Source organism: Hordeum vulgare, chromosome 5H (assembly GCF_904849725.1).
Source record: "Hordeum vulgare subsp. vulgare chromosome 5H, MorexV3_pseudomolecules_assembly, whole genome shotgun sequence".
Taxonomy (NCBI): domain Eukaryota; kingdom Viridiplantae; phylum Streptophyta; class Magnoliopsida; order Poales; family Poaceae; genus Hordeum; species Hordeum vulgare.
In genome coordinates this window covers 293,405,711-293,429,953 of record NC_058522.1, presented here as the reverse complement: position 1 = coordinate 293,429,953, position 24,243 = coordinate 293,405,711, and the positions used below count along the sequence as shown (strand labels likewise).

Here is a 24,243-nt window from a genome sequence, read left to right as displayed (position 1 = left end):
ACTCCCTGCCCTAATCTCCACAACCATCATGGGTGAGGATGGTATTGGGAGTAGGACCTTTTTTTAGAAAAGGAGAAATCCCTCCGACTTCTACTATGCATGCGGCCACTTTTATTAACGAAAAGTAACAAACATCCAGAGGTTCCGAACAAGCTCAAAACGAGGAGCGCAAAAATAAAAAGTCTACAAAAATATGCCACAACCGGCGAACATAGGCCTAGATGCCTAACCATCTATCCTATTACTGGACCACCATCCAAACCTGTTGTACATATCCCGAGCTACCATCTCCCACCGGATAGACCCAGTAGCCATAGGCTCCTTAGTTTCCGCATGAGTGAGTAACGATCATGTACGGATCAACGTCGATGCCCTGTAGAGTACCTGCAAGAAATTAACATTTGTTTGTCTATTAAAGGTCACGTCATTCCTACAGTTCCAAATAGCCCACAACAATGCACATACTCCTATACGAATATGTCTAGCAAAAGTTATGTGGACCCCATTTAGCCACGTCCCAAACAACGTATCCATGCTATCCAGAGGTGTGATATTAAAGGCTATGCGGACTGTTTGCCACATGATTTTTGCGAGTGGACAATGGAGAAAAAGGTGTTTGATAGTCTCATCATGGTCACAAAAGCTACATCTTTTACTTTCCTCCCAATTTCACTTTGCCAAATTATCCCTAGTAAGAATCGCCTTCTTGTGGACAAACCACATGAAAACTTTGATACGCAAGGGCACTTTCACCTTCCAAATATGATTAGACTTAGGTAATGGTGTTGTGTCAATACGGCTCAAATACATCGATTTGACAGAAAAGATGTCATTAGGCGTTAGTTGGTAATGAAGCCTATTCGGGTTCATCCGATAGCTGGACATCTGAAAGGACGTAGATGTCGCCTAGAAGGGGGGGGGGGGTGAATAGGCGCTTTAAAATAATTAAGGTTTAGACTTGAACAAATGCGGAATAAAACTAATGTTTAATATGTCAAGCACAAAACCTCAAACAACTAGGCTCACCTATGTGCACCAACAACGTATGCTAAGCAAGATAAACAACTAAGTGATAACAAGATATATGACAATGAACAATATGGCTATCACAAAGTAAAGTGCATAAGTAAAGGGTTTGGGTAAGAGATAACCGAGGCACGGGAAGACGATGATGTATCCCGAAGTTCACACCCTTGCGGATGCTAATCTCCGTTGGAGCGGTGTGGAGACACAATGCTCCCCAAGATGCCACTAAGGCCACCGTAATCTCCTCACGCCCTTGCACAATGCAAGATGTCGTGATTCCACTAAGGGACCCTTGAGGGCGGTCATCGAACCCGTACAAATGGCAAACCTTGGGGGCGGTCACCGAACCCATACACGTGGCAACCCTTGGGGGGCGGTTACCGGTACCCGTACAAATTGCTCGGGGCAATCTTCACAACCTAATTAAAGACCCTGACGCTTGCCCGGAGCTTCACACCACAATGATTGAGCTCCGAGACACCATCAAGCTTCTAGGACGCCAAAGCATCCACGAAGAACAATATCTAGGGTACTAAATACCAAAGGTAGTAAGCTTCTCAACTTCTCACTTCCACGTATCACCGTTGAGAACTCAAATCGATGCAACTAATGCAATGGCAAGAACACACGAAGTGGTCAAGTCCCTCACACTCAAATCCCTCCACAACAACGAAAGCTATGGAGAAATATGAGAGGAAGAACAAGGAGCTCACAAAGAACTCCAAGATCTAGATTCAAGGGGTTCCCCTCACATAGAGGAGAAAGTGATTGGTGAAGATGTGGATCTAGATCTCCTCTCTCTTTTCCCTCAAGAACAAGCAAGAATCATTGGAGGAATTGAGAGTTAGCAAGCTCTAAGAATGTCAACAATGGAGGTAGAACAAGAGCTCAACGGATGGATAAGACCAAGGGGGAAGAAGACCCCCTTTATATAGTGGGGGTAAGGAATCAGACCGTTACCCCCACTTACAGCCCGAGCCCAGCGGTACTACCGCTGGCTCCAGCGGTACTACCGCTGAGCCCATGGTAGCGCAAAGATACTACCGGGGCAACCACCGCCAAGAAAGTCTTCGCAAAAATGTCCGACGCAGTACAACCGTAAAGATGACGGTACTAAAATCTTGGAGCGGTACTACCGCTGACCAGGGGCGGTACTACCGCTGGGACAGCGGTACTACCGCCAGCTCTAGCGGTACTACCGCTAGGGCCAGCGGTACTACCGCTCGCCACAGAAACAGCCATAACTTTGGCATACGAGCTCCGAATCGAGCAAACCCAAGCTTGTTGGATTCAGGACGACAAGAGCTATCCAAACAGCGATGTGAGTCCAATGATATAGAGATGTGAGTCCTCTATGAATGAAGAACTGGTAAGAACTCCAACATCGAAAACATCATAGTAGATGCATATGGACTCCATTTTCGATGAACTCGAGCTTGTCATGAAGATGACCATAAGCTCTAAAACTCACAAAGAGAAACACCAAACAAGAACCAAGAAGTATGATGCAAGGATGCAAATGGTTTGAGCTCTCAACGAACGATACGATCAAGCTACTCACTTGAGAGCCCCCTTGATAGTACAACAATCTATCCTAAACAGAAAACCTATCAAGGGCAAACCTATACCTTGCACCTCGTCCTCTTGAGCTAGATGATGATGATCTTGGCTTCCTCAAGATGGACCACCTTTCTTGATTGCGTTGGCTTGATGAAGACTAGTTGATTGCTCCCCCATACTCACTATGGGTGAGCCACTCTTCAGCATATCTTCACAAGTCCATTGCCACCACAATGGACGGTAAGCTTCAAGCATGATATCTTCGTGCTGATCCACTTGAACTTGCACACCGCAATCTTGATGACGATCACCACTTGACATCATCCTTCATGGGTTGTATGAGATCTTCCTCTAGACGCAAGCCCATGGAAACACACCTAACCCCCACATAGAACCCTCACAAAGACCATGGGTTAGTACACAAATACGTACTGGACAATGCTTACCATACCATGGGATCACTTGATCCCTCTCGGTACATCTTGTACGCTTTGTGTGTTGATCATCTTGATTTACTCTTTGTATGACGATCTTGATCAACCTTGTGTCTCTATGACCATTCTTTAAATAATATCATGAATACCACCTTGGTCATCATATAAACTCCTTAAACCCAACAGATGGACTTCAAGAAGTGCCTATGGACAAATCCTATAAATATAACTTAAGGCAACCATTAGTCCATATGAATTGTCATCAATTACCAAAACCACATATGGAGATACATGCTCTAACAACATCCATGAGTCTTGTGACTAGGTGTAGCCAAGCCTCCCATCTATGACCTAGTAAACCTCGTCGGAATTGAATATTTAGAGGATTTGACTGTAATACTATGGCAACATAAGCCTCCTTGCGTTGAACAATATAATAGAGAGATGGATACTGTATAGCCAAGGGCGTCTCCCCCAACCACGTATCCTCCCAGAATCTCGTAGACTTTCCATTGATAAATTTAGCTTTGTGAAAGAAACCCGCTTTCATATTCATCAAGCCTTTCCAGAAAGGTGAATCATTGGGTCTAACTGTTACCTGGGCCAAGATTTTAGATTGTAAGTACTTATTACATAAAATTTGTACTCACATTCCTTCTGTCTCCACAGATAATATGAACATCCATTTGCTTAGCAGACATCTCTTCTTAACCTCTAAATTCTCAATTCCCAAACCTCCCTGGTGCTTGGGTCTGCAAACAATATCCCACCTAGCAAGCTTGTATTTCTTCTTAACTTCATCACTCTGCCAGAAAAAGCAGGATCGATAGAAGTCCAATCTTTTCCGTACCCCTACCGGTATCTCAAAGAAGGACACTAAGAACATTGACATGCTCGTTAGAACCGAATTAATCAGTATGAGCCGTCGTCCGTATGACAAAAGCTTACCCTTCCAGCAGCTTAGTTTTTTCTCAAATCGATCCTCAACACATTTCCACTCTTTGTTTGATAACTTATGGTGATGAATTGGTATGCCTAGATAGCTAAACAGTAGACTTCCCAATTCACATCCGAACAGTTGTTTATATTTATGTTGTTCATCTTTGGCTCTCCCAAAGCAGAACAATTCACTCTTGTGAAAATTAATTTTCAAGCATGACAACTGTTCGAACAAGTACATAATAAGCTTCATATTTCTCGCTTTTGCAATATCATGTTCCATGAACAAGATAGTGTCATCAGCATATTGTAGGATAGACACCCCACCATCCACTAGATGCGGAACGAGTCCACCTAAGTGGCCTTCCTCTATAGCCCTTCCTATTAGAATTGCCAACATGTCTGCAACTACATTGAATAGGATAGGGGACATTAGGTCTCCCTGCCGAAGACCTTTGTGCATTTGAAAGTAATGACCCATATCATCATTAACTTTAATTCCAACGCTACCTTTTTGTACAAATGATTTGACGTGTTTCCTCCAAACCTCGTCAAATCCCATCAAATCCCTTCATATGTAAGGCTTGTTGAAGGAAAGGTCATTTAACCTTATCATAAGCTTTCTCAAAATCCACCTTGAAGATAACCCCATCTAGTTTCTTCGAGTGAATTTCATGTATGACAACCACACCCTCTAGTATGTTTATGTCCAGCATGAAAGTCATTTGACTAGGCTGCACCACTGCATGCGCGATCTGCGACAATCTATTCGTCCCCACCTTTGTATAAAATTTGAAGCTCACATTAAGCACGCAAATAGGTCGAAATTGTTCAATGCGCAGCGCCCCTTCCTTCTTTGGCTACAACGTAATTGTTCCAAAGTTAAGATGGAAAAGCTGGAGTTGGCCATTGAATAAGTCCTGAAACATCGGTAATAAATCACCCCTAATAATGTGCCAACATCTCTTATAGAACTCAGCCCGGAATCCATCCGGTCCTGGTCCCTTATTGTTTTTCATTTGTGAAATAGCCTCAAACACCTCTTTCTCCGAAAAAATGGTGCGGTTAACATCTCATTCTCGTCATTCCCGAGCTGAGGAATATCACTGCTCATCCTTGGACACAAAGTTATCATCATGCTCCCCGAATAGTTGCTTATAGTATTCAGAGATATAAAACTTTAAATTTTCATGTCCAACAATCGTACCCTCGTCTTCCTCAAGTTGGTAAAAAAACATTTCTGTGTTTTCCATTCGCAATGAGATGGAAATATTGCGTGTTGTTATCACCGTAAACAACCCGTCGAACTTCAGCTCTAAGAGCCCATTTCAACTCTTCTTCTCTAAGAAGTTGTTTAAGATTATGTTCTGCATGCGCTCTAGATGACCTTTCGTTGTCATCTAACGGCGTGGACTCAACTTTTAAGTCTAGCAGATTAATAAGATTGAGAAGTCTTTCTTTCTCCTTTTTATATCTGCCGCTTTTGTGCTTAGCCCAACCTCTTAGGAACTGCCTCAGGTGCCTAATTTTATTTTGCCAACGGTCGACATTAGATACCCCCGTTGTGACCTTAGCCCATTCTCTAGCTATTAGGTCCATAAAGCCTTCTCTCTCAAACGATGCTAACTCGAAAGAGAATATTCTTGTTACCAACATGTGTTGCGTCACCCGAGTCGAGTATGGTCAGAAATCGCTCTCTGCAACGCTCGTGCAGTTACGAGAGGGTATTTCTTCTCCCACTCCACACTAGTGAGAATCTGATCCAATTTCTCAAAAGTTGGATTGGGAAAGGCATTGGCCCAAGTAAATTTTTTGCCCGAGAGCTCAATCTCTCGCAGATCCAAGCTTTCAATAATTGTATTAAACATAAATGACCATCTGCCATCAAAGTTGTCATAGTTCTTTTCCTCCCTACGACGAATGATATTGAAGCCCCCCCCCCAACTAAATCGGTAGCCGCTCATCTCCACAAATCCGGACAAGGTCAGCTAGGAAGCTCATCTTCAACTCTGGCTTGGCGGCACCATAAACTGCCACAAGTGCCCATTGGAAGCCATCGTCCTTGGAGCGCACCCTAAATTTTACGGCGAAGTCCCCGTACACTACGTTCCGGACATCAAGCGACTCGCGCCTTACCCCAAGTAAGATCCCACCGGACCTTCCTCTTGGCGGTAAACAGTGCAAATCAAACTCAATACCACTGGAGAGAGTACTAAGAAATTGTGATGTGAAATTATCTCTACCGGTTTCCATTAGGGCAATAAAATCTAGTTTGTGCACAAGTGTTGCTTCCGCTAGAAATTTTCTTTTAGCCAAGTCTGCTAGACCGCTGCTATTCCAAAAGATTCCTTTCATCTGTCATAAAAAAATGGTAGTCTTTAAGTCTTGCGCTTCTCGAACCAGAGATTCAGGATACACCTTTGTCTTCCAAGTGTGTTTCGGCTTATCCTGTTCAGCCAACCAATCCATATAACCAGTCCCAAATTGTGCGCAAACATTAGGTTGCGAAGGGTCCATATAACCGCCTGAACCGAAATTGTTACCCTCTCCAGGCATCATTGGCGGTGGCATAAGGTCCTCACATAGACCCTCTAATGTCGTCATCCCTAGATCATTAATACCAGATTCATTCATAGATTTGCATGCTGCAATATTCCTAAGCATCTCCATAGCTCTCTCAGCCTCTAAGTCTAAAAGATCATTCACATATTTCGAAATTTCCTTCCCATTGTTACCCAGAGACACCCCTAGTCGGTTTGCGTTTAAAATAATATCATCATCAGAGAAATGCAAGATAGAACAATTCGTATTAACCGGCATACATGTAGTTGCCTCAATGTCACGGAGCTTAGCCACCCGCATGCCACGGCTCATGTGAAGATCATCGACATCCGGCCGAGCTTGAAGACGGCTACTCGTCCGCCTATCTCCTGTTGCCGGGTCGGGGATCCCTCCGAAGTCAATAATCTCCTCGGTGGTATGCCCAAGCAGACCGTGGCCTCTTGCCTCCCGTCTAACAGGGCTAGACTGCGTACCTCCGGCAGATGCACCATCATCCATCGTGTGTCCGGCAACGCGATCGTGCAAACTTCGTTCGGTGCCAACAACCAGATGCAAACCAAGGTTGCGGTCCCTTTCGACGCAGCCAGCAGAGTAAGTCATCGCTAAAGCCATTGGGATATGGCCACCAGCCGACATCCCAACCGCTTCCGAAGTCCCTGAGTTCCCCTTAGGGGTATAGGTGGCCGCACTGGCCCCAAGCTGCCTGGATGCCACCATCACAGGAGTTGGCGTCCGTTGATCCAGACTCCGGTCTCTGGGTGTCACAGTCATCCTCGACGAGGTTTCTACCGACATAGGCCTAGCGGGTGTAGACGTCGTGATGGCCCCCGGTGTCGCCGACGACGAAAGTGGTGGCAGCTCATGCTCCACCGGATCATCCAACTCCACCCTGACACCCCATAGACGGTCAAGTGTCGAAGCCCGCTGAAAGGATCCAAACCTCAACTGATTCGTCTGGGTATGCGTATGTGGTTGTTCCTTCGCAAGGCTAGTCTCAACCGGTTTGGCCGACGGTGCCTTGCCTCTATCAGCATCATCCTCCAGGTTTGATCCATCACCCCGTTTCCCATCTCCGCCGTTACCGTCCTCAATATCCATATCGACGCTGTCAGCCAACTCCTGAAAGTGAGTGCTCTCCTCTATCTCAATATCCAAGTCAAATCTACGACAGTCGTAAGCCCACCTCACAGTATCCGGAATATGCTCAATGCTAACCACACTTACCAATAACCGAGCTACCCCCTACGCCCGAGTGAAAGGCATATCCACCTTCTCTGTTTTACCAATGAGAGACCCGAGACTCCAAACGTACGTGGAGCTCCAAGAAACCTGACCCACAGCTGAGAGAAAGGAGTTCCCACGGGCCCCTTCTGAGTTCAAGCATCAAACTCAAGAACACAATTGTTGTTTGGAACCTTGCCCATCCCAAATTTCATCAGCCTCGCAAGATCCTCCTTAGTAGGAAAATCCATCCTAAAAGCTGGTCTTCCAGCCTTAGTGGATCCCACTGGAAGCTAACAGAAACCAACTCATGCAGACGTTGCACAACCTAATTTGAAGTCAATGATCTACGAGTCACCCTAACAACCCCCGTCCGCGAACTGTCCAGAGACGGCGTGGTCGAAGTCGAGCGCAGTGACTCAAAGAACATAAGCTCCGGACGACAGGCCCCATAGATAGTGACCACCGGCTTTGGCCTTGGGAGCAAAGGACACTCTCCCTTGTCATGTCTCGGCTTACGGCAAATGTCACACAGCTCAACCGAGCACTCAGCCACAAAATGCCCCTGCCCTCCACATCAGAAACAAGTCATCTTTTTTTTTGAGCCAACTTTTTAGTTCTCTCCCCATCAAATTTTTCGCTAGCATTGTCAAACGCGCCGGTCGGACTAGCAACAATCTTTGCCTTAGTGACATTAACCCCTGCTAGAGCCCGGACGGCCTTCATGGCCTCACCCGAGAGCGACGCAGAGGTAGCAGCCGCACCATCAGCAATAGTTGGCATCATCGACCCAACATCTGCGCTTCCTGATGGCTTCGGGGGAGGGTCATCCCGATCTTGGTCGCGGCGCGGTGGTGGCCTTCTTCCACCTCCCCGCCCACCATGGTTAGGACGGTATGGCGGCCGGTTGCGGTTCAGCGGACCCATTGCACCCACAACAAACGGTCCAGAAGGGGCATGCAAACCCTGCCATCTCCATCACCAAGGCCACCCCCGGTAGAGGAAGAACCACGGTGAGTCCCGTCACCATACACACCATAGCCATCGTCCCCCAGCGCCCACGAGAAAAATTCTGGCCAACAATATGCGACTGGAAGTCTCGCCCTCCGCCGCCAAAGTCACCTCGCCCGCTGTCGGGGTTTTGTCACGGCAGATGTCCTCGTGAAAGGACTTAGTGAAGGAGCCATCACACCTTGGTGGCGACTCAAAGGGGGTGAGCGGAAGCGAGACTCGGATTTACCCAGGTTCGGACCCTCGTGTGGAGGTAAAAGCCTACGTCCTGCTTTGCGTATATTGATGGTGGATTCGATTACAAGGAGGGCGTAACTCGCCTGACCTAGCTCTCGATGATTTCTAACCTAAGCTATCTACCCTAGAGACTCGCCTTTATATACAGGTCAAGACCCTCGGGTTTACAAAGTCCTGGCCACGTTACAAATCGTGGCCTTCCTTATCTCTAAATCATCGTATCCTCCAAGCTAGGAAAATTCCTTGGCGGCTTATCTTTTCCATCATTCCTGAACCGCCATCTTGCTTCTGGGCCTTGGCGGCTAACCGACGAAGATCCTCCTATACACCTCAGGCCCGGGCTAAGGATTATGCTGACCATGTATGTATGAGTCGCCCTCTTCCTGACCCGGCCCATCAAGGCGGGTCCTACCGCAGGTAATATCCCCAACATTAGGCCCCAGATTGACTTGAATTTATTCATGCCAACAAACTCCCATGGTCGTCTTGGGTGACTCGTACTACTCTCACCCCTTCTTCAATAATCGACAAGCCGCCAACTCTCACAAATTATCTGAGTCACCAGGTCATTTTATTGATGACATCACTTTCTCCGCCATTCCCGGGATTTTGATGACATCACTCCTAACGGATCCTATTTCGTCTTTATCCTGTTATCCCAAAAATCCTTTCGGCCACATCGTCTTCTCCAGCCGCACCTCGTGTGCCATCCTCGACTTTTGCTACAGTAATGCATGTAATTAAGCGGCAGTGATCCCGCACTAATGATGCGACGTCACCGTGAATTATATCAATGATCTCGTGTTAGTTGAAACCGAATCAAAATTCGAAACTTAAAGATAGAGGCGAACGAGAAAAGATTTCGGTTGTTGAAATAAAAATGTGAGGGGAGTTATAAAAATTCTCTAGCGAATTATAAATGCGAATCAGGCACTTTTGGAATTATTGGTAGTCCCAATATATTTAAAAGAGAAACTTTAGGTAAAATAATTATAGTAAATGAAAATAAATAAATAAAAAAAGTATTAAAAATATATATGATAAATTGTAAAAGAAAGTAAATAATAATAAATAATAATAAAGAAAGAAAAGGAAAAATACCCCCGGCCCAACTAGGCCAAAAATGGCCCAGCCAGGCCATCCCTAACCAGCCCACCCACGTGGGGTATAAAGCCCCCAGGGGGCAACCCTAGCCGAGCCTGCCCCCTCCCCTCCCCCTGGCCGCCGCCGCCACCCCACCCGCTCGCTCGCCAGCCCCCCACCTAACCCTCTCGCCACGACCTCACCAACCTCCCGCACTCCCTCCCCACGACCCCTCCCCACCAACCCCGCGAGACCCTCCCTCCTCTCGGCCTAACCCTCCCTCCCCACTGACAGTCCCTCCCCCAGATCGACACCTCCCTCCTCTCGGTATCTCTCTCAGCCTCCCCACAAGAGAGAGCCCCACAGCCTCCCAGATCGACCCCCCCACCGACAACTCCCTCGCCTCCCATCGACACCCATCCCCCCATCGAGCCCCCATCTCCCATCGGCCACCCCCCTGCGTTTCCTCCGCCGGTGGCCCCTACGTCGACCCCGTCGGCCACACGAACCCCATCTCGCCGGCCTCACCCCTCTCGGCGGCTCCATCCCTGGGGCCCCCTCCTCGCCGAGGCCCCTCTCGGCGACCCTTCGGCCGGCTCCCCTCGCCAACACCATCCTCATCGGAACCGCGTCACCACCGTCACCGCCTCGTCCTCCTCCTCGCCGTCTCCTCCGCCTCCCGAGAACTCCGGCTTCACCGGGCCCTCTCGTCAACGTCGGTGAGCCCCTGTTCGGGCTCCTCCCACCATCTCCTTCCTCGCGCCGTCCCGGTTCCATTCCGGCAAACGGCGCTCCGTTCCGACGCCGTTAGGATCAAGTAGTTGGTGTTGGAGATGTCCCGCTCTCTCTTTGTGGTTTAGAGTTTGAGAGTTCTTTGTAGTTGTTAACACAGAGAGTTAGGAGATGAGATGAGAAAAAGAAAAATAAATAAAAAGACGTATGTATGTATGTATTAGATGTCGTACATATTTTGTATGTATGAGATGAACGTATGTATGTATTTATGTATTTAGGTATGTGGAGAAATACGTTATGTTTTATATGGGTAAATATGGGTATGTGGCCTAAGCCACTTACCGGTGGGCCAACCCACCTCGCTATCTATGACAGGGAGGCCCCACACCCTCTTTTAAAGAAAAGTGAAAATAAAAATACAAAAATAAAAATATGTTTTCATTAAATAAATAAATAGATATATTATTTAATTAATTAATTGGGTAATTAAAATAATTAGAGTATGACACGTGGGTCTCCCACTAAATTAATCTGATTAATTACTATTTAATCTTAATTAAAAACTTGTGTCTATGACGCACGGGACCCACTAGTCAGTTGACCAGTCAAGTGCTGACGTTAGCATGACCTACTGCTGATGTCACAATAGCTTTTAATTAAATTAGTTAAATTTGTTTTTAATTTCCAATTATTCAATAAAACTTTAAAAATTAATATAAAATAATTTGTAAGTCAGATCAAAATATTTTCAACATGAAAGTTGATCAACAGAACGAGACGAACCCAGATACACGGTCCATTCGTTTGTCACGCGTCCCTAGCATAGCAAACATGGAACTTTTCCATCATTTCCAGTCTAACCGGTAGTAGCCCGAGACCCGGAAAATATCGTGAGATATTCTTCCGACCCGTCTATGACGGATGTTGCTGCGTTAGCTCATGTCTAGCCTGCATCTTGCCATGTCATGCATTGTGTTGCACCGTTGCTATTATTTATTATTTCTTCCCCCTCTTCTTACCGGTAGACCCCGAGACTGACACTGTTGCCGGGTACATCTACGACCCTATCGATCAGTCCTTTGCCGCACAGCAGCAAGACAAGCAAACCCCCCTTGATCATTCCTATATCGCCTATGTCTTTCTTCCTACTGCTTGCATTAGTATTTTGCTACTGTTGTAGTTAGCTCCTATATCTGATGCATAGCCTGATTTTGATGAACTGCTACTTTCAGCATTGTACTTTAAATCTGCTTAGTATAGGTGGAGCAGTCATCCCCTCTGACCCCGTAGTCCAGTTGCCCTGCTTGTTTTCAAATCTCAATCCCTGATCGACGAGCCAGACCCGACACATCACATACACCCCTTAGTTGTACGACGCTACAGAGATAATATCGGGTACTGAGGGTGACACCTTGCTAAGTACTCCTGATGATATCTCTGTAGTATAGCTAGTCGGTCGTGGTTATCGAGGGTGATTCCTCTTTCACCATTCCCGACGATGCCTCTGTCATGCAACCCCTCAAGTGTGGGACCCCCGAGGGTGATTCCTCTAAGCCCACCTTGACGGATACATCGTTCGAAATCCAACGAGGGTGATACCTCGGATTCCCCCCGATGTTACAACCACACAGTTACTCGACCATGTTACTGGGATCATTGGTGATTAGTTGTTAAGACGGGTGGATTCCCGCGAGATTGTGTCGATGGCCTAATTAAAATGTTAATGAATTTGGGTATTTGATATGGGTTGGTCGGAGACCTTTTCGCACTAACCATCTGTGTGGGAAGAATTATGGGTACTCGACGTCCCGGTATCAGCCGAAGCTCTTCAGACGTCAGTGATGTAACGGCACGCGCCCGAGTGGTCCCGAGATGCATCACGCTTGTGATTAAGGGGTGTTAGGACTGACGTCGGCCGCCCTCGCATCGTGCAGGAGCGCGGAGGGGAACTGGGCCCATGAACCCTTTGCGCTTAGGATTTAGACCGGCGGGCTGTCCTCTCTGCTGAGCTTAGGTGGGGCTGCGACGTGTCGATACTCCGAGGCCGGGCAGGACCTAGAAAAGTGTGTCCGGCCAGAGTGTTATCGAGCGCGTCAGGACATGTGGTGCACCCGTGCAGGGATGAAAATTAACTATTCGAATAGTCGTGTCCACGGGTACAGGACGACTTGGAGTTGTGCCCTGATCTTATACAACTACAATTGTTACTTAACTGGAATTAGTTGCCTCGGGATTGCTTCCTCGCAGGGAGTCGAGGGAGGATCTCTGGGCATGACCTCTCTTTAATATTGCTGCAACAATATGACTATTATTTGTGTTACCTTGCTCTACTCTCGTCTATTGCTGCAAGACCCTGAAGATGCTAGTCTTCAATAGGACTAGGCCTTTCTCTCTATTCTCGCATTGCTGCAGTCAGTCCACATATAAACCCCCCTTCTTTGATACTGATGCATACTTAGAATAATTCTGATGTAAAACTTGCGAGTACTTTGGATGAGTACTCACCGCTGCTTTGCTCCCCCTTTGCCCCCTTGATCCGTGCTGCAACCAGATGATGGAGCCCAGGAGATGGAGGTCCCCGCCGACGACGACTGCTACCCCGACGGTGCCTACTACTACGTGGAGGCCGCTGATGACCAGGAGTAATTAGGAGATTCCCAGGCAGGAGGCCTCACCTCGTTCGATCGTTGTATCTTTTGTGCTAGCCTTCTCTAAGGCACCCCATGTTTTATGTCTGTACTCAGATATTGTTGCTTCCGCTGACTCGTGTGTTTATCGAGCTTCCGTATTCTAGCCCTCGAAGCCCCTGGCTTGTAATATGAAGCTGATGTTGTTTTATTTGTGTCTAGAGTTGTGTTGTGATATCTTCCCGTGAGTCCTTGAGTTTTATCGTACGCATTTGCGTGTATGATTAGCGTACGATTAAACCGAGGGCGTCACACCTCGACCACCTCGTCACCGCCGAAGCCCCGTCGCACGTCGTCGCCGTCCAGCTGCTTCCCGAACCAGTCGAGGGCACGACCGCCGTCGCGGGACTTCCTCAATCCTCGCCCGGCTTCTCCTTCTTCCTTCAGGTAAATCTCCTTCTCCCAGTAGGAGTAGATCCGAATCTTCGCATTTCTTAGGTCAGTACCAGAACTCCATGAACGCCGCATCCCCTTCCTTTTTAGCCCATCTGGATGCGGCATCGTAGACCCATATACGAAATGATAATCGCGGTAGTTCTTGTCATGTTCCCCATCAATCCGTTGTTCCTCCGTTGCTCATAGATCTACGCACCATTTTTCACAGTGTTGTTTTGCGTTCTGCGGTGTTTGATCCTTCGGCCAGCATTATTTTCTCTATTGGAAACGCCCGTAGATCCGTAAATTATCGCTTGACGTTAGAAACATGTTTGTCCTCCAATCGAGAATGTCCCGAAGGAAAAAACCTTTTTAGAACCGTAACCCGTCTCCTTTCTCCACAGCGAGTTAGAATATCCCGGTAGATACACCTTTGATCATTTAGCTGGCGAGTTGTAATGTCCGTGTAGATACACCTTTGATCATTTAGGTGGCGAGTTGTAATGTCCATGTAGATACACCTTAGATTATTTAGCTGGCGAGTCGCCATTCCGCAGTTCCTGACAACCCGCCCTGTTCTTTCCTTTTGTAGTTATGGGCACTATCTCGAAACGCAACTGGCTGCCAACTCAGGTCAATGATGCCTATCTTGAGAAATTTGTAAAAAAGGGTAATCTAGATCCCAAGGAAGTTACTGGGTGGCGGACTGCCTTCGGGGAAACAATTCCCCAACCCGCCGAAGGAGAGGTAGTCGTGTTTGCTGATCATTTGGAGCGAGGTTTCAAGCCGCCCGGCTCAAAGTTTTTTAGAGACGCCCTGCATTTCTTCCACCTTCATCCTCAAGATTTGAGACCAAATTCCATCAGTAATCTTTGCTAGTTTCAAGTTTTCTGTGAAGCTTATCTGCAAATTGAGCCCACCGTGCTATTATTCCGGAAATTTTTCTATCTGACCGGCCAGACAGAATTTGCCCATGGACCTAGCTTAAAACTGGGAGGAGTCAATATTCAGCGGCGTCGTGAATACGGGTTTCCGGCTGTCATCTTGCCTAGTCATCCCAAAGGCTCGGCAAAGACTTGGTTCTACTGCCGCGACACTTCTCCACCCAACGAGAACCCTCTGCCAGCCTTCAGGGAAGATCGCCTACCTATGGACTTCGAGTTGCCCGAAAAGTTGACTGAAGAAGAAGAAGCCACATTCGTTCCATCTTTGGAAAGGTGAGGGCTCTTACCGCCAACAGTCTTACCGGGATTGACTTGATCCGCTGTTGGGTAGAATAGAGGATTCTGCCCTTAAGCCGCCGGAATGGTTTGATGTGTGAGTATGATGGCGACTTGAACCACCCCCAATGCTTTTACAATGTGAGGCTCTTGGAAGAAGACATTGTCAATATCATAAAGACGCTATGTGGCGAGCCTATTGAAAATTGCTCCAAAATTGGGCTCAAACCCTTCTACATCACCAACCCGGCTCCAGAGGTAAACAACCCGACTCCAAGATGTAACTTTTTCATATGCTCATTTATGTTTCTGGTCTTGAGCCTTTCATCATGCTTAATCAGAGGGATTCGACGTTCTGGACCTGGAGAACCAAGACGATTGTAAAGAAGACAACCAAACCTCCCTCCAAGACGAAGAAGAAGAAGAAGAGCAAAGGCAAAGTTGCAGTCAAAGAGTCATCTGCCGTTGGCGAGTCTCGTGTTGTTGAGGAGCAGTCAGAGGTAAAATTTCTCATCTTTATTGCTTCATTTTTTACTTGTACTTATGCTTTACCGCCTTTGTTTATAGGATGATGACTATGAGAGTCAAGATGAAGATGTTGAGGTAATTTCCGTTTCTTCCGACTCAACTTCTTCTCTCCCCAAGTCGGCCACGCGAATTTGTAAGAAAGTTCCCATGTCTCACCCGGATGCTCATCTGGACCCCAATTTCCTTTTGAAGAAGGCGAGTTACACATCTAAACGCCATACTCGAAGCCATTCTAGAGACCTAGTGTCCGGCTTACCTGAAAGAACAACTGGTCGAAAACGGCAAAGCGAGGTATGTTTCCGCAATCATCTTTTCCTTCTTGTGTAAGGTATTCTCGCAATTTATTCAATCCTTGGATTCTTGTTCATCAGGTCTCACCTCCTTCGTCCGGCGACTCGGCAATGTCGACTCTCCCCCCAATGATTCGTGTTCAGGGGTAAGTGTCTTTACTAACATGTTCTTTCAATCATCAATGTCTTCTGTTCCAATATTGGTACCTTTGTTTCTCAAAGCGCAAGCAAAGAAGAGGAAGACATGTGACTCATCTTCAGCTCCCAAAGTGGCTGAAATGTCTAGTAAAGGCGCCTCCATCCCAGAGGCTCCAGAAGATCCAGCCGAAATCTAGGGCGATACTTTTGATGATATTCCTGATATCCGAGTCGAGCTTTCAAGCCCTCAAAAGGAGGTGATTGAAAACGTCAACCCGCCCAGTCCTGCTAAGACGCCTGAAGATCCAGACGCAGTCGTTGTTACTAGTACTGATTATTCTAAGCCTGCAACCGCGGTGTTAACCACACATACGCCAAAAGATGCCCAAACATTTGCAGAGAAGGATATCACCAAGCTGAAGCTTCCCCATTATGAAAAATTGGAGTTTGAAGAATTATATTCCGGTTTTATGAGCCGCCTGGAAGCAAGCCGTGAGATGGAGAAAAGTCCGTCCAACTTGATGCGAGTCAAACATGAGGTATGACATCTTTATCTTTGTTAATATATCCTCCCATTAGCCCTCGAAAGGGCGGGTCATCCATGATGAATCGTACTTTTGCATCATTCAGCAATGTTTAGCTCCCAAGGGTCGGGTCATCTTTTTCAAAAGATGAGCCGTGTCTTGTAAAATTTCTTCAACCTGTAGCCCCCAAGGCCGGGTCATCGTTTGAAAGATGATCCGGGTCTTGAATTTGTAATATAAAATTTCTTCAAGCTGTAGCCCCCAAGGGCCGGGTCATCTTTTGAAAGATGAGTCGGGTCTTTGAATATAAAATTTCTTCAACCTGTAGCCCCCAAGGGCCGGGTCATCTTTTGAAAGATGAGCCGGGTCTTTGAATATAAAATTTCTTCAACCTGTAGCCCCCAAGGGCCGGGTCATCTTTTGAAAGATGAGCCGGGTCTGGAATGAAGGTATGACTTGAAAAGAATTAAGTCATATATTAGCCCACAAGTGTCAGGAATGTTGCTTGCAGTGGTCCATAAACTTGCTTCCCCAATTTTTTGTTTGCAGGAATCCTTGACTCGGGTCAACTCAACCTTGACCGGTTTAAAAGAAAGCTTAGCCGAACAACAGGATGCTCGGGCTAAGTCTGAAGAAAAATGTCATCTGGCCCTTGCTGACATGGAGAAAATGAAAGCTGAACACAAAATGTTTGAAGATAAGGCCCATGCTGAACAAGCCGCCATCTTAAAACGGGCGGAACAAGCCGAAGAAAAGCTAAAAGCTGCTCTTCAAGAACTTTCCGGCTTAAAGCATCATATCTTCAACATGACCCAAGCTATATTTGGTAACTGTCAATTCCCTTCTTCTAAAAAGTGCTGCAAAGCATGTTGCAAATGCTAATTATCTCGTTTTGCCATTCATAGGTCCACGAGCCGCCACCCTGCAGAATGACTGCATTCTGAACCTGAAAGCAATTTATACTTTCACAGAGCAGTTATACACGGGAGGCATGATGACTATGAAGGTCGTGATGGGCAACAGGGAGCCCATAAAATCCATCAAGCACATGCTGGGTTGCGTGTCAACATTGCCGCCTCAGGTAGAAGAGCTAAAAAGGTCCGCCGCCCTAAAGGAGCACTAACCACCCTAAGCCGGTGTCTGGCCTATGCTCCCGAACTTAAGCCGGAGGAGGTAGCTGCTGGCTTTCCAGAGTTAAAAGATGATGCGTCAGATTTCACCGAGGAGGACTACCATCATTGTGTGAAAGAGTCTCGCTCCACGGCGACTCAGCTAGCAGCCGGCCTGGACTTCGGCAAATACTAGGCGGCTTACGATGAACACAACAAAAGAGTGACTCCTCCTTCGTATGAAGTCACCAGCCTGACTCCTCGACGCCGTAAGAATCCTTTCGATTTTGACGTTGATCTGTCCGCCATCTTGACTGAAGAAGACGAGTTCGTCGCCTTGACCAATTGCAATTGGAAACTGGGCGACTTACAGATCGAAGACGGCGAAAGCTCGAAGTAGGGTGACCCGGAGGCGGCTTGAACTGCATTGTCATGAAGCTGATCCTCCAAGAATATTTTGATCCCTTTCTGATCGGGATATGATGCCTGGTATGGCCTGGTGAGCCATGTAATAGTCTTAGGATTCAGGAAAACAGTATGATAACCGTACCTTGCAATTTGTGTTTGGAAAATTCAGTCGTCATTAATATGAATCGCCTTTCCCAAAGCTTTGTCATGTTTTGACAAAAAATGTTCTTTGCCCTGTTTTTCAGAGAAAAACAATAGGCCGGCTCAGTGAGTCGCGGCAGGTTATAAACAATGAGCCGGCTCAGTGAGTCGCGACGGGTTATAAAAAATTTATGAAACCTTTGGGCGATGCCACAAAGATAATCATAAAGTTCGTCGGCTCGATGAGTTACGACGGGATAGGACGAGTTTGAAAAAATCTAGTGCTACCCCAAGAAGGCTTTTGCAACAGCCCTAGTTGTTTAGACCGGCTGATCAGGCGCAAGTCAAGCTTCAGTGAAGCAGGTTCAGTGAACCCATAGTTTGTCTATTTTCCATGTGTCGGCTCTCGCCAGTACCTTTCATGTTTTAACCAAGGCAAGTTCAGGGTCCAAAAGTGGATTGACTCGCCAAGAGTACATGGGACCATAAGGCGAGTTGTCAAACACACAGTCCAGTATAACCATTGTAATGCATTAATTTTTCACTAGCCAAGAGGGTATTCAGGCTGAACTTAGTGAGTGGAAGCCCCCAAATGACCTATGATTAGGGAAAAGCGAGACATAGGATTGCAGAAGCGTATACGCTCTTACTGCAAAACGACTTGGGAGCTAGTAGCCCCCAAGTAAGCCGGCTTAATTCTCAAAACCATATAACGTGCCCATGTTTGAACCGTGCAGCGTGGCAACTTTGGTCATCTTTGCCGTATCAACATCCAGTTTTGAAATAAGCGCAACGTGGCGACTTATGCTCTTTGATGTTGATAGCGTCCATGCTTGGACGACTTATAGAACAATAAAGACTCATGCTTTCAAGAAGCTGAAACGGCAAAAGACCCCGAAGTTCGTGGGCACCTGCTTTATTGCTTTATAAATAAAATAAAAGATTACAAATTCGAAATTATAAACATAAGTAAGGAGCCAGTGGTTCTTAGTGTAGTATGGCCGCAAGTGGGCGATGTTCCATGGTCGGGTTGTCTCAACCTCTTTTGTTGGCCTATCCGGGCAAAGATCCACCAAGTAATATGAACCGTTATGGAGATTCTTGCTGATGATAAAATGTCCTTCCTATGGAGGGGATAACTTATGCATACCAGTATGATCTTGAATCAGCCGGAGCACTAAGTCGCCCTCTTGAAAAGCTCGACTCTTGACTCGGCGGCTGTGATAACGTCGCAAGTCTTGTTGACAAATCGCCGATCGTGACGCGGCGAAATCACGCTCCTCCTCCAAGGCGTCCAACGAATCTTGACGTGCTAACTCGTTGTCTTGTTCCACATAGGCGGCGATTCGTGGTGAATCATGTCTGATGTCACTTGATAATACTGCCTCTGCCCTGTAGACGAGGAAAAAGGGCGTGAAACCAGTAGATCGATTTGGGGTGGTTCTGATGCTCCATAAAACTGAAGGTGGTTCTTCAACCCAACATCCTGGGATAGGTGCCAGAGGTACCATAAGTCGGGGCTTAATTCCTTGCAATATTTCTTGATTCGCCCTTTCAGCCTGTCAAGTGGACTGGGGTGTGCAACTGCAGAAACGTCAAGCCGGATGTGCTCCTTGGCGCAAAACTCTTGCATGGCTCCCTTTGACAAGTTAGTACCATTATCAGTGATAATACTGTGAGGATTCCTGAAGCGGAAAATCAACTTCTTCAGGAACTTGACGGTCGTGTCTGCATCACAGCTGCTAACCGGCTCCGCTTCAACCCACTTGGTAAACTTGTCAACCGCCACCAATAGGCCAGTCTTTTTATTGGACGACATCTTAAAAGGACCAACCATGTCCAGCCCCCAGACCGCAAACGACCATGTAATTGGGATCATCCGTAATTCCTGAGCCGGCACATGCATCTGACGTCCAAATTTTTGGCAGCCATCACATCGGCGAACTATATCCTCAGCATCCGCATGAGCTGTCAACCAGTAAAACCCATGCCTAAAGGCTTCGGATACCAGAGAGCGTGACCCGGCGTGATGACCACAGTCGCCCGCATGAATCTCATTAAGAATCGCACACCCCTCCTCAGAAGAGACACACCTTTGAAAAACTCCAGAAGTGCTTCGCCTGTGTAACTCGCCTTTATGTATGATCATGGATTTGCATCGGCGGACGATTTGGCGGGCCAACAACTCGTCAGTAGGTAACTCGCCTCGCGCCAGATACGCCATGTAGGGGATCGCCCAATCCGGGGTAGCACGGAGAGCCGCCACAAGTTGAGACTCGCGATCAGGAACTGCCAAGTCTTCCTCTGAAGGTAACTTTATCGATGGGTTATGCAATACATCCAAAAATACGTTAGGAGGAACCGGCTTATGCTGTGAGCCAAGTCGTGAGAGAGCATCAGCTGCCTCATTGAGCCGCCGATTAATGTGATCAACCTGATAGCCATGGAAGTGACCCGTCACGTCTGACACAGCATGCATGTAAGCCGCCATCAGAGGATCTCTGGAATCCCATGTGCCAGAAACTTGTTGTGCCACTAGATCCGAGTCGCCCAAACATCTGACCCGGCTGAGGTTCATCTCTTTGGCGATTCTCAACCCATGGAGCAAGGCTTCATACTCCGCAGCATTGTTGGTACACGGAAACATGAGTCTAAGGACATAAGAAAACTTGTCTCCCTAAGGCGAAGTCAATACCACGCCAGCCCCCGAGCCCTCCAGATGTCTAGACCCGTCAAAATGGATTGTCCAATACGTGTGATCATGTATGTCTTCCGGAATTTGTAACTCGGTCCAATCGTTGATGAAGTCCACTAAAGCTTAGGATTTAATAGCCGTGCGGGGGATATATTTCAAGTGATGGGGACCAAGCTCAATGGCCCACTTAGCAATCCGCCAAGTTGCCTCTTTGTTCTGTATAATATCACCAAGTGGGGCAGAACTGACTACCGTGATAGGATGCTCTTGAATGTAATGTTTCAGCTTCTGGCTCGCCATAAACACTCCAAAACCAACTTTTGCCAATGCGGATAGCGTTGTTTGGAGAGGGTTAGGACTTCGCTGACAAAGTAGACCGGTCGTTGAACCGGGTATTCCTTCCCTTCTTCTTTGCACTCGACGACCACTGCAACGCTTACCGCTTTAGAGTTGGCAGCAATGTACAGGAGCATAGGCTCTTTGTTAGTTGGGGCAGCCAAGACAGGCGGCTCAGCCAACTGTTTTTTCAAGGCTTCAAAAGCTTCATTGGCTTCATCCGTCCAAACGAAGCGATCGGTTTTCTTGAGTAGCTCATAAAGAGGGATGGCTTTCTCCCCAAGATGGCTTATGAAACGACTTAGGGCTGCAATACGACCCGCCATGCGCTGAACTTAGTTGATATTGGCCGGCTTGCCAAGCGAAGTGATCGCTTCAATTTTATCCGGGTTAGCTTCGATGCCTCTCTCTGATACCAAAAAACACAATAACTTTCCTGCGGGAACACCGAAAACACACTTGGTTGGGTTGAGCCTCATTTGGTACACACGCAAATTGTCAAAAGTCTCCTTAAGGTCTTCCAAAAGTGACTCTTTCTTCTGGGATTTGACCACTATATCGTCCACGTAGGCATGAACATTGCGCCCAATCTGGCTCTGCAGGCAATTCTGGATGCAGCGCTGATAAGTCCCCCCTGCACTCTTGAGCCCGAACGGCATAGACACATAATAGAAAGCCCCAAAGGGGGTTATAAATGACGTTTTCTCCTGATCCGCCAGAGCCATCTTGATCTGGTGGTACCCTAAATAAGCATCCAGGAAACATAGTCGCTCGCAACCCGACGTAGAGTCGATGATTTGATCGATGCGAGGGAGGGCAAAAGGGTCCTTTGGGCAGGCCCTGTTGAGGTCGATGTAGTCGATACACATGCGGAAAGTACTGTTCTTCTTGAGCAGTAAAACCGGATTAGCCAACCATTCAGGGTGGAAGACTTCATCGATGAATCCAGCGACCAAGAGTCGGACGACTTCCTCCCCAATTGCTTTACGCCGTTCTTCGTTGAAACGACGAAGATACTGCCGAACGGCTTTATTTTAGGATCAATGTTAAGGTGATGCTCAGCGAATTCCCTCGGTACACCTGGCATGTCAGAAGGTTTCCATGCGAAGATGTCCCGATTCTCATGGATGAATTCGATGAGCGCGCTTTCCTATTTGGAATCCAGACCCGTCCCAATGGTGAACTGTTTGGATGAGTCGCCAGGCGTGAAGTCTACCACCTTCGTGTCATCCGTTGGTTTGAATTTGAGGGGCGGCTCTGAATCGATTGTAGGTCTTTTGAGCGACGTCATATCCACCGGGTCAATATTAGCTTGATGAAACTTGAGTTCCTCAGCCGCGCAGGCTGACTCGGCGTAAGCTGTGTCTCCTTCCTCGCATTCTTGAGCTATTCTCCTGTCCCCATTGATTGTGATGGTTCCTTTAGGCCCCGGCATTTTAAGCTTCAGATAGACGTAGCATGGGCGGGCCATGAAACGAGCGTAAGCCGGCCTTCCAAACGGTGCGTGATAAGGGCTTTTGATCTTGACCACCTCAAACATGAGGGACTCATTCCTGTAATTAGACTCCGTGCCAAAATCCACATTAAGCTTGATCTGCCCAACAGGGTACGCCGACTTACCCGGAACAATGTCGTGAAAAACCGTGAAGGAGGGCATCAAATCGTTTTCCGAGAAATTCATCCGTCGGAAGGTATCAAAATATAAGATGTTGATGCTGCTGCCGCCATCCATAAGAACTTTGGACAATGTGTATCCCCCGACCTGGGGCGCCACGACCAAAGCCAAGTCGTCAGGATTATCGACCCGCGGCAGGTGATCCTCCCTACTCAAAACAATGGGCTGCTCAGACCAATTGAGGTACCTGGCGAGTGCCGGCTCAATCACGCTGAAGGCCCTGCGTCTCACCTTCTGGTCCCTCTTGCAAGTGCTGGTGGTGAACACATGATATTGCTCGTTGTTTAACTGTTCGGGGTTATTCTAGAAACCGCCGTTTATCATCCTGTGGCTGGGAACCGTTGTGAGGAGATGGTTGTTGGAAAACGCCCTGCATGTTGTGTTGCTGATTGCTCCGAGCCTGATGCTGCCCAGGATTAGGCTTTGACCCGCCCTGCGGGCTCAGGTTAGGGAATCCGCCAAACGGATTTCTATGTGGCCCGGCCGTGCCAAAGCGTTCCTGTTGGCCACCGTGGTTGCCTCCTTGTCCCCTTTTGAGTGTTTCGGCGCGAAACTCCTGCATCACATAACAATCTTCCCAAGAGTGGGTAGACGGACCGTTTGCGGTGGCGTGTTGCGGGCAAGGGCCCTTGAGCATCTCATAATAGTTGCGTGGTTTCTTCCCGCTAAAACCCCGTTTCGGCTGACGCTGGTTCCCGTTGCCAGCGCTAGTGTTGGCAACGAAATCGGTGACGCCTTCCTGCTGCCTCCTTTTGCCCTAACCCGCGGGGTGGTGGTAGCCTCGCCCCTGGAATTGAGAGTGGCCTCTTGACAACTCGCCTCTCCTGGCGGTGCTGACTTTGTCGTCATCCTCCGCGGGGTCTTTAGTGTCGTCTGCCTCGGCGTACCTAGTCAGGGTGTCCATCAATTCTCCCATGTCCTGTACTTTACGCTTGAGTCGCCCAAGTTTTAGCACCAAGGGCTCGTAGTGACAGTTTTTCTCCAAGATCAACACGGCCTGAGCTGCCGAGATGCCCTCTAACGAACGGATCACCTCCGCAACTCGCCGTGTCCAATGATGGGCCGATGTGACAGCCCGAGACCGACGTTCCAGAAGATTCCCCCCTTTATTCCGTTTTCGTCGTGTGTTTAGTTTTTATTCGTTGCATCGTCATGTAGTTGCATCATTGCATCATCCATGGCATCATGTCATCTGTGTTTTATCGGTGTTGCTTGTTGCTTCGTGTTGTTGGGTGTAGTGTTTCGGGAGTGGCGTCATTTCTTGGCGCGATGAGAGAGGGAGCGTGAGAGCCACCGCTAAACCCCGTTG

General features: G+C 47.6%; 1 protein-coding gene across 2 annotated transcripts in view; it reads right to left on the bottom strand.

Annotated features, from left to right (window-relative positions):
- Positions 1 to 88: 88 nt before the first annotated feature.
- The window catches only part of LOC123397888 (tRNA-uridine aminocarboxypropyltransferase 2), a 48,496-nt gene continuing 24,341 nt past the window's right edge, over positions 89 to 24,243 (bottom strand). For both annotated transcript variants that reach the window (XM_045092407.1, XM_045092409.1), the window contains exon 3: positions 89 to 384. The gene's annotated coding sequence lies outside the window, so the exon portion shown is untranslated. The remainder of the gene's footprint in view (positions 385 to 24,243) is intronic.